An 18,006-nucleotide genomic window follows, 5' to 3' on the forward strand; every position below is an offset into this window, starting at 1 on the left:
GCCGGGGCGCGCTGCCGCTGCAGGCCCCCGCAGGCTGCGCGCGGGCCCCGGCGAGGTTTTGTGTCTGGGTCTGTGCGCGCCTTACTTTGCGGCCATCCCCGGCCCAAGTTGTGCTTGAGAACCCCGGCCCCAGCCCCTTCCACCCTGGCTGGGCCGGGCCGAGACGCGGCCCTGGGTCTCGACGAGTCCGAAGCAGACAAAAATGTTTAACACCTCGGCCCGGCGCCCCCCCCGTCGCAGTCTCGCCCTCTCCCTTTCTCTTCTCCCCTTTCACTTCGCCGCGTCTGCAGTCGGAGCCCCGAGCGGGGGCGCCGACGTAGGCGGTCTGCCCCCCTTCCCCGCCCCGAGACTCCCCAGTTTCTATCCTGTGTGTCTCCGTCTGTCTCTCCCAGTCTCCTTCTCAGCCTCTCTCTCTCTCCTCTCTCTCTCTCTTCGCGGAATAAAAAAGATTGCAACATCGATAATGAACTTCTGTAGCCTCAGTTTATTAAGCACAGTGGCTGGCATTCTTCGCTGAAAGTTGGCGGGTCTCTCATTTATAACATTTTTGGCACCGCTGAATGAAACTGAGGAGGCGATATTTCCTTTTATATAAAACGATTACTTCACGGAAAATGCTATACTGTTTATTCCAAAGCTGCCTTTTTAATTTCTATTCTTTTCGCTTCTGGAGCCCGCAGGACAACAGACAGCGAAGTATGCAGACAAAATTCTTGGACATTCGCAGGTCACTGGGATTTGTTCTCCTACGGATTTTAAATCCGCCCCTCTTCGGCCCCCCCCCCCCAGCCTACCCCCGCCAGACCGCCCCCCCAACTCCTCCTCTCTCCTTCCCACTCCATCTTCCACCACCCCCCTCCTACCCCCTCCACAACTGCAAATAACTCAGTGATAACAGATTTTTTTCCACCAACTGCAGGAGATAGTGCTAATCTTTTAATAAAAGATCCCATTACAATGGGATCTGTCTGGACAGACTATAATAGATCCCGAAATACAGCCGTGCTAATATTAGAAGACAGTTGTTTGGGTGCCTCTCAGACGGGCCCAAGCCCCCCTTTGAAAGTGGGCATGAATCACAAAGCCCGCGGCCGCCGCACCTGCACCGCGCGCATTCGGTGCAGCAGGCTGGTAAAAACGGGTGACCTCGCCGCTGCTTTTCGCTTTATAATTACCGTCCTGAGGACGGGAGGGGAGGGGCGCTGGCGGCCCGAGTCTGGCTTTTTGCTCACTTCAGACGGCTCTGGGGGCTCCACATCCTTCTTAATCTTTCCAGATTTATTCTTTCTCTGTCTCAGTCTTCCGTCTTCTCTCTTTCCCTCCCGTGTGCCCACCCCTTCTCTTTTCTCTTTCCTTCCCTCTCCCCCGACTCTGCTCTTACTCTCCCCCCCTTCTCCCTCCCTTCTTTCTTTTCCCGTCTTCCTTTCTCTCTTCCCTCCGATGCAGCGTTAATGTAGAGTTGTTTAGTGCCCTCTAATGGCAGACGACATTAACAATTAATAGCAAACTGTCCCCTTTGCAGGAGCCGCCACTCAATGGCAGAGTTCCAAAGTTGAATTTATTTCTTCTTCATTCAGGAGATGGATATAGTGCTTAGACAGGGCTGGAGGGAAAGTCTGTTTTCTCCCCTTCAAGGCTTTTTTTCCCAGGGAAAACTTAGTTCAAGGAAAGAGAAAAGCTATTGATTGTTGTTACTTGATTTTCTTTTTGGTACAAATTTGTCTTTTAATAGCAGCAAGAGACAAAGCTTCTGTTTTAGCTAGGTTTATCAAACCATGTATCTAGGGTTTGAAAATAAATATTCTAAATAAAAGATCTGAGATGGTAGATGGTTGGATCTCAGATCAGTTGCACCAATAGCCATTATAAAATTTAAAGACCCAAACATAATTATGTGATTTTATATTTGCCTGGTGTTTCAATACAGTTATTGGTCCTGAATCTGCTGTAGCCTCTGGAAGCTGGAAAATGTAACTGTAATTAAGTGTTCCACCCTAGGACCATACAAAACAGTTAAATTTTACTCATGCCAGGTCGTGTATGAAGTCATCTTGCCTAGAGGAATGTAGGGTCACACTTTAACCCATAGTTTATTTTCTCAATAATCTTGGGAAGATTGTTTTAAAGATAATAATTTCCTCATATTTTATAACTTTATAGCATTGAACATAGTGCTGTAACTTGCATGTTCATATTAGATTTAACTCGTTCATTTACATGTGCACATATAACATGTCGATATATGTGCTGATATAATGTGTTGATATAAAAAGAGCATACAGATATACACAATATGACTTTTTTTGGGGAGAGGGAGGATCTATGTGACTAAATGAAAATTAGAATAGAGGCAATTTTGGGAGGTTAATCAAAAAAATATTTATCTGGATGTTTGAGCAAAAGTATTTGGTTTATCCAGATATTTTAACTTATGTATATAGAAACAACTGGTATCATAAAAACTTTCTAAATTCGTTTACTCCAAGGTGTGTCTACCCAATTCCAGTATGATGGGTAAAAAATAAAAATTCTGGTTTTATTTTATTTTTGTTTACATAATGCCAAATACGCAGACCGGTCTTTTGACTAAATCAATTTCATTGACTAGTTGCTTTGGCATCATGTAATTGTCTAGGCTAGGCCAAAGCAGACACAGTAGCTCTCATTGTAAAAAATGCCACCACTCATAGGAATGCTCCAGTATCAGAGGCAGACCCAATACAGGGTTGCTTCTTGCCCTAGAGAGGGTGGCCCTGTGGGTCAGGGTTGAGGTCACTGACAAACACACTGTGGAAAACACAAGTGCTGTGTTGCTTTTGCCCTTGTGAATAAGCAGTTTGGTGTTTGCTTAACGATACAAGCTCATCCTGTTTTTCAGCTGCACCTTGGATAGTATTGATCTGTTTGGGAGACTGTCTGCTCCAAATCGGCACAGATCAGTCATCACGTCTCTTGTTGGCCTGGGGTTATTTTCTGGCCAATCAGAGGAAATGAGACACAGGTCAATACTGGTTCCCTCTGGGCCTCCTGTGGTATCAGCAAGAGATCCATCCAATTTCTGTGGTATGAAATGGTATCACACCTGTTAAGTGACATCACAGAAAAACAGCTACTATTTCTTTTACTGTTTTATCTCTGTAAATGTTAAATATTGGGTTTGTAGATGTCTAAATGTCAAGGGGACATTTTAAAATAAAAATGCCTTCTTTCATTTTTGTTGTCTGCCTCCAAGTTTGACTTCTTGTTTTTTCCCTTTCTGCTCTGCCAAAAAAGTAAATGTAAATTATGAGAAACACAATAGGACCACTTTGTAACTGACTTTCTGGGCAGCACACAAAAACACTGCTGTTCTCTGATTGTTTTTATGTCAGCTTCAAAAGCTGTCTTCCTTCTGAAGTTTATAAATTTAAAATATTAGAGTTTAGCAAATAATTCAACCTAGCTCCCGAGATAGCTGTTTGAAATGATATGAAATTGTTGTTTGAGACCAGAACCGACCTGGTTCCATTTCAGTCCCTAACAAGAGATTATGGAGGGGGTGGGATGAGGTGATGGATGGAAAATTTGAAAGTCATGAACTGAGTAGATTTTACTTTTTGCCTAAAAATTAAATGTCAACTTTTTTGAACTTAGATGTTTTCAAAATGAATATTAAGATTTCAAATGTGAATAATCAATCTTGATTAAACAACAGAATTTAAGCACTTGAGAAGTAGGCTGAATGATTTTAAAATCAGATTTTGTTCTTCGAGGTACAAAAACAGTTACTGCGTCATGGTCTGGGGTTGTGCAATTTCGTAGGCTAGAATGAGGATTTGAGGTGGGTGGGGGGTAATAGTTCTGTTATTGGCTGAATTGTTGCAGAACTAAAAAGTTAAGAAATGTGAGTACATAAAAGCAATGTTTATCCAAGATGTCCAAACCACCAGTTGATTAAGCAAAAAGTCATTAGAATATATGTTTTTTATATAGTACTGAGAAAACAATTAATGGATCACTTGAACTTTCCTCTTTTCATTGTTGCTTTGATGTTATGTAGCGTCAGTCAATCATTTTGTAGGGTCGGTCATCATTTTGATACTACTTGTTTCTGTGTAACATTCTTATTGCCTTATTTTCCCTTCCAATTTTAGAAATATTTTGGGTTTCCATTTCCAGAAGTCATCTAAGATATGTGGCACATAGTCACTTAAACTAGCCATATCAGCATATTCAAGTTTAACATAATTAAATCATTAAAATAAACCTTAGTAAAGAATTCAAATTATGCCTCAGGATAGGAATGTTATGTTGGATTAATAGAAACTTCTAAATAGTTTACTGTATTTTAGGTCACATTGACGATGCAAATAATGCATATATTTGGATAGCCAGTCCTGGTGGTCTAGTGGTTAAGATTCAGGCGCTTTCACTGCCATGGCCAGGGTTCTTTTATGGGTCAGAGGGAACCATACTACCCATCTGTGGGTTTTTACTGGTATTTCAAATACCAGCAGAATCACCCATGATGGACAGGTTTCAGTGCAGCTTCCAGACTGAGACAGACTAAGAAGAAGGACCTGGCCACTCACCTATCTGAAAAAAATGGCCATGAAAACCCCATGAATAGCAGTGGAGCATTGTTTGTTGTAGTGCCGGAAGGTGAGAGGATGGCGCAAAAAGACCGGGCAGGGTTCTGCTCTTCTGTACACAGGGTCACTAGGAGTCTGAATCGACTCCAGGGCACTAACGACAACAAAAGTATATTTGGATATGACTGAAAGTGTCAGTGTGTGACCTTTAGCACTTTTAACCCTGATTCCATTTACACTGTCTACTGCACGGAAAGTGTGAGGAGAGCAAATCGTTATTTGCTGTTCTGTTTCCTGACTTTATCGTTGAAACAATATGTCAATCAAAGTAAGAGGTACCTTCTTAGATTATTCATCGACTGAAGGTGAGTTGGTATGCTGTAGTTACTCTTGTATATTTTGTTTTCTGTTACCGCATTCTAGCTTTCCATAGAGTAGCAGTGGTTTGAACATTTAATAATTAGTTCTTTTCTAAGTGCTTCCTGTTTAGTATTGCAATCAATAGTTGATACAATTGCTGTTTGATCGTCTGTGTTGTCATCTGCATTTTTTTATTTGACATGAGTCTTGTCTCATTTCTGATATCTAATTTGCCCAAAAAGTGAAATATTATGTTTATCATAGGTCCAAATTTCACAAGCCAATTAGACATGACTTTAGACATCCTATTGTATCCTCTATAGATTTTTTATTTAGTAATCTTTCCTTATAGGGGAATTCATTCCAAATTCATTTTGCATTCTTTTTGCCTTTGCACTTTGTCAAAAATGAGATGGACTTATAAGTTTGGATCTATTTCTGGGTTCTCTGGTCTGTTCCATTGGTTTATATTTGATCCTATGCCAGTATCACATTATCTTTATTACTGTGACTTTATAGTAAGTAATAAAGTACTGTAATTTCTCCAGCTTTGTTTATTTTCAAGGTTGCTTTGGATATTATAGTTGCATTTCCATATGAATTTTAGAATCTACTTTTTGAATTCTACACAAAAAGTTTGATGGGATTATGAATGGGGTAGATAAATTTGAAGAGAATTGAAATTTTAACAATACTGAGTCTTCAAAACCATGAAAATGGTATATCTTACCATTTACTTAGGTTCTCTTTAATTTTTCTCAACTATAGTTTGTAGGTCCATTTTGTATTTTGCCTGCCATTGAAAAACATGCTGAAATAGGATAATAAATGCAGTTTTCAATTCTTTATCTCAAAGGAACTCAATGGGTTATAAAGATTTCCTGGTGCAGGCTTATACTTGTCTTCATACTTCCTAAGGCTGATTGTCTATAGTCAGTCAAAAAGAATGTATTGAGCACAATTTCCAGGAGGGGTGTGCTAACTCATCAAAATCTCTTACACATATTTTTTTGGTGTTTCTCTTAGACTGCAGTCACTCTTTGAAATGAATAATTTCTGTCACCATAAGATTTACACTCAGTAAGTGTTAAAAATAATTTGTTAGTGTTTTGTGGAATATAGTTTCTTCATTTTCTTGTGAATAGATTCCTACTCAAAACAATCCATCATCATGCCTAAGTTTTGAGAAGTGGGAATATGCAGTTCCCCTTGTGCCAACATTTGGGTGGCAGTTACTTTCTGCCTTTCTTCTTTATTGGAGAGTTATGGCATCTTTTCATTTGTCGTTGCTCTCCCTGATTCATTCATCCTCCCCATAATTTCCTTTCTTCTTATATTTCAGTTTCCATCCGCTAGAAAGATTAGTACCATAACGTAAAATTGTACCTTTTGAAGCATGTATTGGCTTATTTTTTTTCATGTAAATGCTACATTCAAAAGTAAACGATACTTTGTATTGTTTATCCAACAGTACTATTAAATATTTAACAATGGGTTGAGGTCAAATGGTGATGACACAACATGTGGAAATACAGGACAGATGATGCATTAAGTGTTGAAATAAATTATTTCAACACATGGCGAGCTTGTTATTCTTTGGACTAGAATAACAGTATATATATTATGAAGACTGGTAGATGAATGACTTAGAGGCAGTCTTGGTCAATGTGTGCTTAATTTCCAATAGTCACTCTTTAGCAATATAAAATTGTTAGTATATATAGGAGGCTCATGGATTTGGTTTTCCAATATATTAGATAAATGATTCTTCTGAACTGGTCTCAGTGTGATTTCCTTGCAGGAAGGATATAAAAATCATCAACAGGAACAATGTGTTAATGGCTCACATGCTGGGCAGATGGAAACATACTGTAGAAGAACCATTTAGTTGAGATCATTTTGACCCCAAGACTTCTAATCTTTGCTTTAGCAGAAAACATTGCTTTGGCCAGCCAGATGACACAGCCATCACACTGTCAACATTTTCATTTTTGCCAGAGCACCAGATTTGCTGAAGAAACCTTTAGGCAATGATTCCTAACTTTTTCTTATTCACAGTCCCTCTGAGAAGCTGTTGAAAAATATGAGCCACCTTCCCAGAATAGTGAACAATCACATACACACCTATACAAAATTTTGCATTCATTTTTAAGGAGCTCATGAACATTTTGAAATCCATGCAGGGATCCTCTATGGTTCTGTAGACCCCAGATTAAGACCCCTGATTTGAAAACTCTAGCTGTTAGATGGGCTGGTTGTTCTGCCAGTACACACCAATCAGTCTACTTGCTTTTCAAGAAGCCTTCAGACCCGAGTCAGGGTGTCCTCCTTGGAATAACTCCATATATTAGAGTATCTTACAAAATTAATCAGTGTCATAATTACAGCAATTGTCTTGAGAGAATTCAGAAGAAACACATACACACACACACACACACACACACACATCCCAACATGCATCCATCTATTATTTTGTTTTTTAATAGTAGCTACCATGTATTGGAGTACCTGTTTCCTGCCAGGCACATGAAATGTATCATCTCCATTTTATTATCTACCTTTCCAGATAGGTATTATTATCACTGTTTCCTAGATCCCACTACAAAACATAAGACAAAACTGAACTAGGAAAAATTTATAGCCCAGCATTTAGGAAGGGGTCGTACTTTAGGCTTTTCAAGGAGTAATGAGCAAAAGAAACAGCTCTGTAATTACTACTGTATTCTAAATAACTTAACATACTTTTACTTATTTATTTGTTGGTTTTTTGCTGGGTAAGTTTAGCCCTGAGCTAACATCTGTGCCAATCTTCCTCCACTTTATATGTGGGTCACCACCACAGGATGGCTGACGAGTAGCGTAAGTCCATGCCAGGGTCCCAACCCATGAACTGGAGCTGCTGAAACGAAGCATGCCAAACTTAACCACCATGCCATGGGGCTGACCCTTAAAATACTTTTATAGATAATGTTTTTCTTTTTTTTTCTTAAGATTTGCACCTGAGCTAACTGTTGCCAATCTTCTTTTTTTTTTTTCCCTCCCCAAATCCCCCCAGCACATAGTTGAGTATTTTTAGTTGTGGGTCCTCCTAATTGTGGCATATGGGACGCCGCCTCAATGTGGCTTGACGAGTGGTGGCATGTCTGCGCCCAGGATCCAAACTGGTGAAACCCTGGGCCATGGAAGCGGAGTGTGCGAACTTAACCACTTGGCCACAGGGCTGGCCTCTAATGTTTTCCTAATACTCATAAAATCTTCAGTTAAGGCACACAAAATATGCTAGCACAAATAGCCCATAGTCTTTCTGTGGCATAGTTTTCAACATAATTTCAACAAATGTTTGTTAAACATCTTATTATATTCTCCAGACTCTGATGGGGATGGAGAAGCAAACAAGGCAAATCTAGTTGCAGCTTTCTTGGAACTTTTGGGATAACAGAGAAGGCAGGTATTAAATAAGTATGTACAATAAATTGTGACGAGGATGGCCAGGGAAGGTCTTCCTAATAAAGTGACGTTTATCTCAGACCTTACGTTTGAGGAGGAGTTAGCTAGCAGAAGGTGGTGCTTGGGAGAGATGGTGGAAGATTATTCATGAAGCCCAGTGGGCAAGAGAGGAATCATATGAGGAACCAAAAGAAGTTTGGTAATGATCAAAGCACATATGTTGAGAGAAAGAGTGGAAATTGAGATGAGAGAAGCTGATGGTGCAGATTATATAAGTTCTTGTAAAAACCTTGGGTTCACTGGTATTCCAGAGGAAATCCATGGGAATATTCTACGTAGGGGGTGTCATGAGCCATTTTTCACTTAGAAATGCTCTCTCTGCTTGAACTGTGGAGATAGATTTGGAAGGCACTAGCACAGTTGAAAGGCCAACTTTTGGAATGCCATGCCAGTATCAAAACTATATCGGGGGTGACAATTGGGCTGAAGAGAAGGATAGGTTCAAGAGATGATTAAGAGGTAGAATTGATAAGTTCTGTTGATTGATTGGATGTGGGGGATGAGGGAAAGGGAGGAGACAAGGATAACCCCTGGGTTTTTGATATGAATAAGTGAGTGGTGGTATCGTTTCTTGAGATAGATAGTAATGGAGGAGGGGCAGGTTTCTGTTTGGAACTTGTGTTTAAGGAGTCTGTGGGATTCAAGAAATTTTGAATGTCCTGGGGCCGGCCCCGTGGCTGAGTGGTTAAGTTCGCACGCTCCACTTCGACGGCCCAGCGTTTCGCTGGTTCAGATCCTGGGTGCTGACGTGGCACCGCTCGTCAGGCCTTGCGGAGGCAGCATCCCACATGCCACAACTAGAAGACCCACAACTAAAATATACAACTGTGTACTGGGGCCTTTGGGGAGAAAAAGGAAAAATAAAATCTTCCTTTCTGACCTAGGTAGATCTGGCTGTGTCCAAGGTCAGAAAGGAAGATTGACTTTTGTTACCCATAAAAGATTTATTCATTAAGATGACGCTGGTAATTTAGGACATTCAAAATTTCCTTTTTTTTAAAAGATTTTATTTTTCCTTTTTCTCCCCAAAGCCCCCCAGTACACAGTTGTATATTTTAGTTGTGGGTCTTCTAGTTGTGGCATGTGGGATGCTGCCTCAGCATGGCCTGACGAGCGGTGCCACGTCAGCACCCAGGATCTGAACCAGCGAAACGCTGGGCCGTCAAAGTGGAGCGTGCGAACTTAACCACTCAGCCACGGGGCCGGCCTTTCCTCATGGGAACCACTAATCTATTTACTGTCTCTATGGATTTGCCTAGCCTGGACATTTTATATAAATAGAATCGTATAATATATAGCTTTTGTATATGGATTCTTTCACTTAGCATAATGTTTTCAAGGTTCGTCTATACTGTTGCATGTATTGGTACTTAATTTTTTTTTATGGTTGAGTAAAATAATATGTCATTGTATGGATATACCACATTTTGCTTATCTATTCATCAGTTGATGGACATTTGGGTTGTTTCCACTTTTTAGCTCTTATGAATAACATTACTATGAACATACTCATGCAAGTTTTTGTGTGACATATGTTTTTATCTATCTTGAGTATATATACCTAAGAGTGGAATTACTGGATCATATGATAACTCTATGTTTAACTTTTTGAGATGCTATCAAACTGTTTTCCAAACAATATTTTGGAAATTGTTCATATAATTTTATATCCATCAGCAAGGTGTGAGTGTTTGAATTTCTCCACATTTTCATCAGCACTTGTTATTAACTGTCTTTTTGATTATAGTCATCTAAATAGGTGTGAAGTGGTGTCTCATAGTCTTTTGTTTTTCTTTTCGATTGTCAAAAGTATTAAATTCTACTGAAGCTAAAGTCATATAAAGAGATTTTGCAATGAGGAAACAAATGACAGCAATCTGTAAATTTCAGAGTAAAGAAATTCAAATGCACAACGGTGAGCTTTGTTACTGGTGGATCGATTGAGGAAAGTGGGTTACAGAACCTGTAGCACAACATAAATAATCCATTTTGGAAGGAAACACATTTCCCAGGTAGAGTGAAAAACCATGAGATTACAAGAAGGCAGCCCTCCCATTAACACGGAAAGATCCAAGTCTTGCAACTAAAGCACTTGGGGAGGGGATGGGGGATAGGGAGGCTTCCAAAGCTGAGGGTCATTTGGTTTTGTGTCTAGGGTATAAGTCCTTGTGTCCTACTATCCCCACTTTGTGGCTTTAATTTACGTTTTCTTTTCTTTTCTTCTTCTTTTTTTTTCTTGAGGAAGATTAGCCCTGAGCTAACATCTGCTGCCAATCCTCCTCTTTTTGCTGAGGAAGATTGGCCCTGAGCTAATATCTGTGCCCATCTTCCTCTATCTTATATGTGGGACGCCTACCACAGCATGGCTTGATAAGTGGTGCATAGGTCCACACCTGGGATCTGAACTGGTGAACTTTGGGCTGCTGACACAGAATGCACAAACTTAACTGCTATGCTACCAAGCCGGCCCCTGCATTTTCTAATTCAGTTTTAACATTACATAATTTTAATTTAATTTTTTATTTTGTAATTTTTAACTTAAATTTTTATTTTATAATTTTCATGGTGCCATGAAAATCTTGATTCCTTATATCATTAATAAATCTCTTATCTTCCTTTTTGTATGTTTTAAGGATACAATTTCAAAAGCTTGCTCTTTTATGTTACAAAAGATTTTAAAACCTTAAAAAAAAAATTTTCTCTTAGAGTTTGTTCTTTAGATTATGGTCTCCTTTGTGGAGAGAAAGTTCTTTTTCACCAGGCTAGATTTGGAAAAGAGAAGAGAGAATTTACTGAAGCTGAAACATAGGGAAAGGCTAATGGTATATCTCGGTAACTTTAAGCAAAACACAAAAACTTTTTGAATTGAGTACAAAAGTAATATGTCTTATTGCAGGACATTTGGAAAATACAGTAAAAGGAGAAAATTGAAATCATGTGTTTCCTTACCACCCAGAGATAAAGATTATTAATGCTTTGCTAGTGTATATGCATCCAGATTTTTTTCTATGTATAAAAGCAATGATTCAAAGGATCACCAATTCCAGTCCAACTGGGCAGGCAGAACCTCACCAACAAAAGATCTAGGTACTCTGGAAATACTTCTCACTTTTCAGGATTCCTGCTGACATGCAGGGTCTGGCTCTGGGAAGGAAGGCTGGTAGGGAGTGGAGAGGGTTCAGGGTTCTAAGTCTGAAGATTAAGTTTCAAGCAGTGTCCAGATCTGTTTGTCAATGATGAAGATATAGGGGACAGGATGGAGGCTTCTGGGTCTGGGGAAACTGACCTGTTGCCAAGATCTGTAAGAATGGTAGGGTTGTGGCTGCTACTTGCCTCTTTTTCCTGTTAGGACTATCTCAGGAAAGGCAATAGACTTGGTCTCTGTAGATGGAACTCGTCAGAGGCTCCAACCTTGGGTTCTGAGGAAGAGAAAGGCAGGCAACTAAAACAAGGACTAACACTGTGCAGGTTGAAAAAGAATCTTATTTCTAATTATGTTACACATTTTCTGAAAAAACAAAATCTTTAAAAACGTTTTCAACACGATGACTTTTTTTTTCCCACTCAAGCTACTAGTGGGCTTAGTTGAATGTTTCAAAAAGTACCATAGAGATGTACTCACAGAGTATGTTAATAACTATTTTTTATTTTATTTTATTTTATTTTATTTTTTTAAAGATTTTATTTTTTCCCTTTTTCTCCCCAAAGCCCCCCGGTACATAGTTGTGTATTCTTCATCGTGGGTTCTTCTAGTTGTGGCATGTGGGACGCTGCCTCAGCGTGGTCTGATGAGCAGTGCCATGTCCGCACCCAGGATTCGAACTAACGAAACACTGGGCCGCCTGCAGCGGAGCGCGCGAACTTAACCACTCGGCCACGGGGCCAGCCCCTGTTAATAACTATTTTTAATGGAAGAAACAGAAAATTGCATTGTGTTATGGGAAGCAATTAGAGATATTCGAGGAATGTGTATTCTCGTTGCTCTTACAGTGGCTAAACAGCTTTTAGCTTTCAGCTATAGTGTTTCCTCCACCCGGAAAATTCTAATAAGATGCAAGCTATCCATCAGTAGAGTGCTTGGTCCAGTTGTGGGTGTTCAATAAATATTTAACACCAACAACAATCATTGAAGTTTCCTATGTTATGTCTGTTCCAGAAAGGACTTCTTCAGTGGAGCTATGGATTAAGGATAGCCTGGGGCTGCAAGAAAGAGAGACAGAGAAACTTTGCCCAAAGCCCAAGCCTACACACCAGTGTGTCAGAACAAAAAGATCAGTATATGTCAGTAACTCCTGCAGCCCTCCTGGCACACTGAGCTGCCTTTTCTTGCTATTGGCCCCTTATGAATAAGTTGAGTCAGCCTGTGATAAGGCAACTGAGAAGTGCTGGCATTTGGAAAGGGATAACCTGCGAATATGGTCTTGGGTTTTACTTACATATTTACATCTCCCCAGGTCTAGCTGCAACTTGAGAAGAAGTTGGAAATAAGGAGATAAGTATTCTTTGGCCCAAATGAAGGGCAGAAGTCAGTCTCCCTTCTGATCTGCAGTCTGGATCTCGTATCTGCGAGTTGAATCTCTATTGCATGAGGGACAAGCGCAGATTGTGCAACAGAGGGTCCCTGTGTGCATCTGACAGGAGAAGTTTGTTCCGAGTGTCATAGTGTTGTTTTCATCTTGATAGGCTAGTACAGTCTGGGCGAAATGGTGGGGGGAGGGTGCCAGGTAAAGGAGAAATGCTCAGGTAGCTGAACAATGAAAGCTTGCACGCTACATGGACAGAAATGAAAGGGAGCACACAGGCGGCTCAGTGAAACCACGGGTTAGCTGGGGCAACTGAGAAAGTGGAGTGGGGATTTCAGGAAGACTAACATTTGTGAAGGCTGCAAATAATCAAGGGAATCAGAAATATGTACTGGAAAAGTGATGGGAAATACAGTAATATGTCCATTAACCGCAGCACCATCACCATCAATCATCTTTAGTCTATGATGAGAATTCAAAACTCCAGAGAGACCTCCCTTGGCCTGTGTCTACACTTCATGTTGAAGTATTTATTTTTGTGCTTAGTATTAGGAGATGCTGCCGCTGATGACATTACTATTCACGTGTGTGAGTAGGGCTCAAAGCTGCCCGATTAATGATGCACAGTCCAATCTCGTCTAAGTACACGTGTAGACAGGCCATCTGTCACCATTGATGGCTTTCCCCCTTCACTTCTGGGGCTGCATGAAATCTTAGTTAACAAGAAGCTCCTCCAGGTTGCAAGTATACAGCATCAATTGTTGACTGCTATGGTTTCCCAGGAGTCAGAGGCTATGTTGCATCGCTAACTGGTGAGCTTCTACACATTCTTCCCACTTCCCTTTTTTTAACCCTACTTCTAATCAAGCCCCTTTGGCTTGTGATGGGCACAGCTAGTGTGGTTTACTGCACATGTCTGGGGGTAGAGATTCAATGAGCAGAGCTTAGCTGCTGATGGAGTGACTATATTCTGGATCTTTGTTGTTGGCACTCTTGTGTTTCCACTGATGTTAATTATGGCCCATGGATGATGCTGTGGGGACTGTTGGAGGAAGCAGGTGGGGGTCCCAGTTACTGTAGTTCTTCCTTTGGAAAGATGTTTACAGTGCAGAGGTTTACTTTAGTTGACTGCCTTGATATCATGTCTTGGTCCTTTTGGGGTGATGTCCACCAGAAGGGAGGTTTTTTGAAAAAGTGTCCTATTTTTTTTTTGTTTTTTTTTTTAGGCTCCCATGCATCTCTGAACAAGTTGCCTAGGAGGTGGAATTTGCATTTAGTTCTCTCCAATAGATTTCTGGAAGTTTCCTCTGTGAGAATGGCTATACTACCTCAGGCTTTGGATTACATTTTTGCGTTGATATGATTTCATCATCTAGGACATGGAATTCCTATGGAATCACATCTATTTTCTTGTGCTTTGGGTTTGGAAGTACAGTCACTGAATATATAGACGTTCCTGAATGATTGCACCAATGTTGCATGAGATCGCTTTCTGTGCTGGCTTGATTTTTGAGAGGATGCTGGGCATAATCTGAATCTGGCTTGTAGAAGCATGGTTTTGTCTAGCACACTGCGCAAATAGATGTACCCAAATTCAACTGGTGGTGGAGAGCAGATTTCATAGCTTTAGTAAAGTCTGCCACCAAATCTGACATGCTGGCTTCATCATCATTTTAGAAGTTTAGGGAAATTTTCTTGTCAAGATACCTACTTGTTAAGAATCTGATGTAAGAGTCTGAGCTGGGTTAACAAAATACATTAAACTAATAGTATCAAAGATGTGGAAATAAAGTGGGTCAGGATTAAGTTTAAGTTCAAGAATGAAGCTCTGTTCTTTTTGAGGATTGTCTTGATGCCACAGAACTTGGCCCTTTTGCTTCAGTGAGGAAAAAGCATGTCCGTAAGACACATGTGACATTTGTTTTCTTTGCCATATTCCATATTCTGCTTCTTATCATAACTGCTCTTTTCTAAATAGGTTTATATGGCTTGGACAAAATAAAAACAAAAGAAGTGAAGCATGGACATTGGAATATTTCTATTGTTTATTAAGTAGAGTGGTTGATATAATATGATTTATGGGTATAAAAATGAGAAAAAGTATTTAATATATATGAAACATTTAGTGTACATGGAAATGAGATGTCTTATACTTTATACAATAAATTGCGATATTGGGGGATTAAGGAGAGATTTGCTTTCTTACTTTTAGGTATTATTTGAATTTTTGTAATCAATATATTAATTTTGCAAAGAAAAAAGACGTATGTTTATTGGTCAACTTTGGCTGTCTTTGAGGAAACCTCCAGCGCTCTATAAAGTGAAGCAGCATTTTTTATGGATGCTTAGGTGCCTAAGGATAAAAGATATATTCAGGCAGACTCTTGGTCAGATGAGAGAACCCTGAGTATCAGGGTTCAGCAATCCTCAGAGATAAAATTGAAGAGAATAAAACTGAGAGTTAAAGTATTTGAATACAGAATGAAGGTTGGCCATGTTCATAAATATGGGGCTATTCACTTTAGTATATAGAGCTACTGTGACTGATGCTTTTGACCCACAAGAGAACAAAAAAAGGGATAGATGGGATATCATCCCTTTGGGATTGGCTTATTAAGGTAGAGAGTGAAGACCTGACAGCAAATCACGAATCCCAAGGCAACCTAAAACCCAGTGGATGACAATGTGGTATACGTCCTTTCTAAAGGAATTTAAGAAAGAAAAATACTGTATTTGGATCTGTTAGCTTCGCTAATCATGGTCATTATGTTTCCAAGAAAGGATCATTTGAAATTAACAAATCCAATTCAAAAAATAAATATAAAGATGAATAAATCATACTTAGTGTTCTCTAGAAGATTATAATTTTTTTATAATCTTTATAAATAAAATGCTATGGGAAGATGGAGAAATCAGTAATTAATTTTTCTGAAGACATCAGAGAAGTGGTCATAATATACACAAAAGACTTCAAAAGATGAGAATTATTTTGTTATGAGAAGAATGGGTTGGTGAATATTCCAGGTAAAAGCACAAGAAATAGCACAAATATATGAAGAGTATAGGTTTATGGGGCAGGTGCCTGATGAGTCTGGGAAGATTCCATTGTTCAGGTCCTAGAATGACATATTAAGACATTTAGACTTGATCCTATGGACAATGTAAAGTCATTAAAGGTCATAAGACATGAACAGATCTATAATTGTTACTATGATATACACACAAAAATTATAATTCAGAAATCACGCAGTTCTCACGTGCGCGGCACAGTTGCGCAACACCTTCCGCCAGAGCGGAAGTTTCCTTGGGGCAACTGAGAAGGGCGCTAAGATAGAGTTTCCAGACCAGTGAATCTGGGGTCAGACCCCATAAAGCATGATCACCATCTGTCCAGACTGTGGCAAAAGTATCGAAGCAGGGTTCAAATTCTGCCTCTCCTGTGAAAAACCTTTGCCTACAGAGGAGCATGAGGGGTCCCCGACCTTTGTCAGAGCGCTTGTGTCATCCTTCCGAGAGGAGAGTGAAGTGGTCCACGCTGTCACCTCTCTCTCACCATCCCTCCTCTCAGTGACAGTCCTGGGTCTGAGGATACGTTGAGTCCCAGTGAGAGACCCACAGGGTCCTGCAGCAGACCTCCAACCCCTACAAGCAGCCCACAGACGACCAGGAGAAGCCCTTACACACTGAAGGGGAGCCAGGTGACCACCCGCCTCGAGGCTTTGCCCACAGAGATGGTGTTGACGGGTAAGAGAGGGCAGCACTGAAGCTGGGATGCCTCCAGATCAGGGATGACCAGGGCATTCTTTAGGAAGGTGAGCAGGCGCTGGGCTGGGCTGGGCTATCCTGGGGCCAGGGCAAGGGGAGGGTGACTCCTTTCTGAGAATGGGAATGGAAGCCACATCTCAGCTGCAAACCTGTCTCTAGGCCCTTTCTCTTAGATTTGGCACTGCAAACGTGCCCACCTATAAAGGCTGGACAGGTAGAGTAAATGAGTGCAAGAGGCTGGAAGCAAGGTGATTGGGAGTGGAGGAGACTGTGGCCAACTGGAGAGCATGTGCCCTGTGTAAATAGGGCAGTCTTCTTCAGCTCCACGTACAGTTGTCACGTGGGAGTGCAGGCCCAGTGAGGCGGAATGATAAGGACAATGATAATTGTTGTAGCTACCCAGCCGAGATAGGATGGACACCCCTCCCCAACCTAAAATTGGTTTGGATTTTGAGACTGATAAAGTCACATACATATACCAAGAGGATATGAAAGGTTTATTGCTTGCAAATTTGAGATCTCTGGGCAAAGCAGGTCTGAAATGCCTTGAGAGAGCAGGAGAAGGAGCCTAGCCTGGGTTTTTAATCGTAGTTAAGGGGTGGGGCTGGGGTGAGGGTTCCCGCACATGGGCCAGGGCTTCATGTGATTTGAATTTCGTGCTCAACAAAGGAGAGGAACACCCAGGTTTTTTTTTTATCAGTTTGCCCAGATGTGGGTGGGAGGGAAGCAGGAGGGCCAGACTCAAAAGCTGTCAGTAGCCAAACATCAAAAAATGAAGTTAGACACTTTATTACAGTGAAGAAAATAATAACTGTGCTGGAAGTATTAGTATTTTTTTTTTAAATATTTTATTTTTTTCCCCAAAGCCCCCCCCCCCCCCCAGTACATAGTTGTATATTCTTCGTTGTGGGTCCTTCTAGTTGTGGCATGTGGGATGCTGCCTCAGCGTGGTTTGATGAGCAGTGCCATGTCTGCACCCAGGATTCGAACTAACGAAACACTGGGCCTCCTGCAGCGGAGCGCGCAAACTTAACCACTCGGTCACGGGGCCAGCCCCTGGAAGTATTAGTATTAATCATCCCTAACACTTATTGAATACTTACTCAGGGCCAGGCCCCATTCTAAGCACTTTATGTGGTTTTTTGAAACTTTTTAATTGAGATAAAATTCATATAACATAAAACATACCATTTTAAAGTTTTAGTTCATTTCAATGGGTTTTAGTATATTCACAATGTTGTGCAACTATCACGACTATCTAATTCCAGAACATTTCCATC

At 40.6% G+C, this 18,006-nt stretch overlaps 1 long non-coding RNA gene across 1 annotated transcript in view; it reads left to right on the forward strand.

The window, feature by feature from the left end:
* The first annotated feature begins 4,765 nt into the window (after positions 1-4,765).
* Positions 4,766-18,006, forward strand: part of LOC123288162 (uncharacterized) — a 33,720-nt gene continuing 20,479 nt past the window's right edge. The window contains exon 1 of the long non-coding RNA XR_006531743.2: positions 4,766-4,936. This is a non-coding gene — a long non-coding RNA (uncharacterized lncRNA). The remainder of the gene's footprint in view (positions 4,937-18,006) is intronic.

This window comes from Equus asinus, chromosome 10, assembly GCF_041296235.1.
Source record: "Equus asinus isolate D_3611 breed Donkey chromosome 10, EquAss-T2T_v2, whole genome shotgun sequence".
NCBI lineage: Eukaryota > Metazoa > Chordata > Mammalia > Perissodactyla > Equidae > Equus > Equus asinus.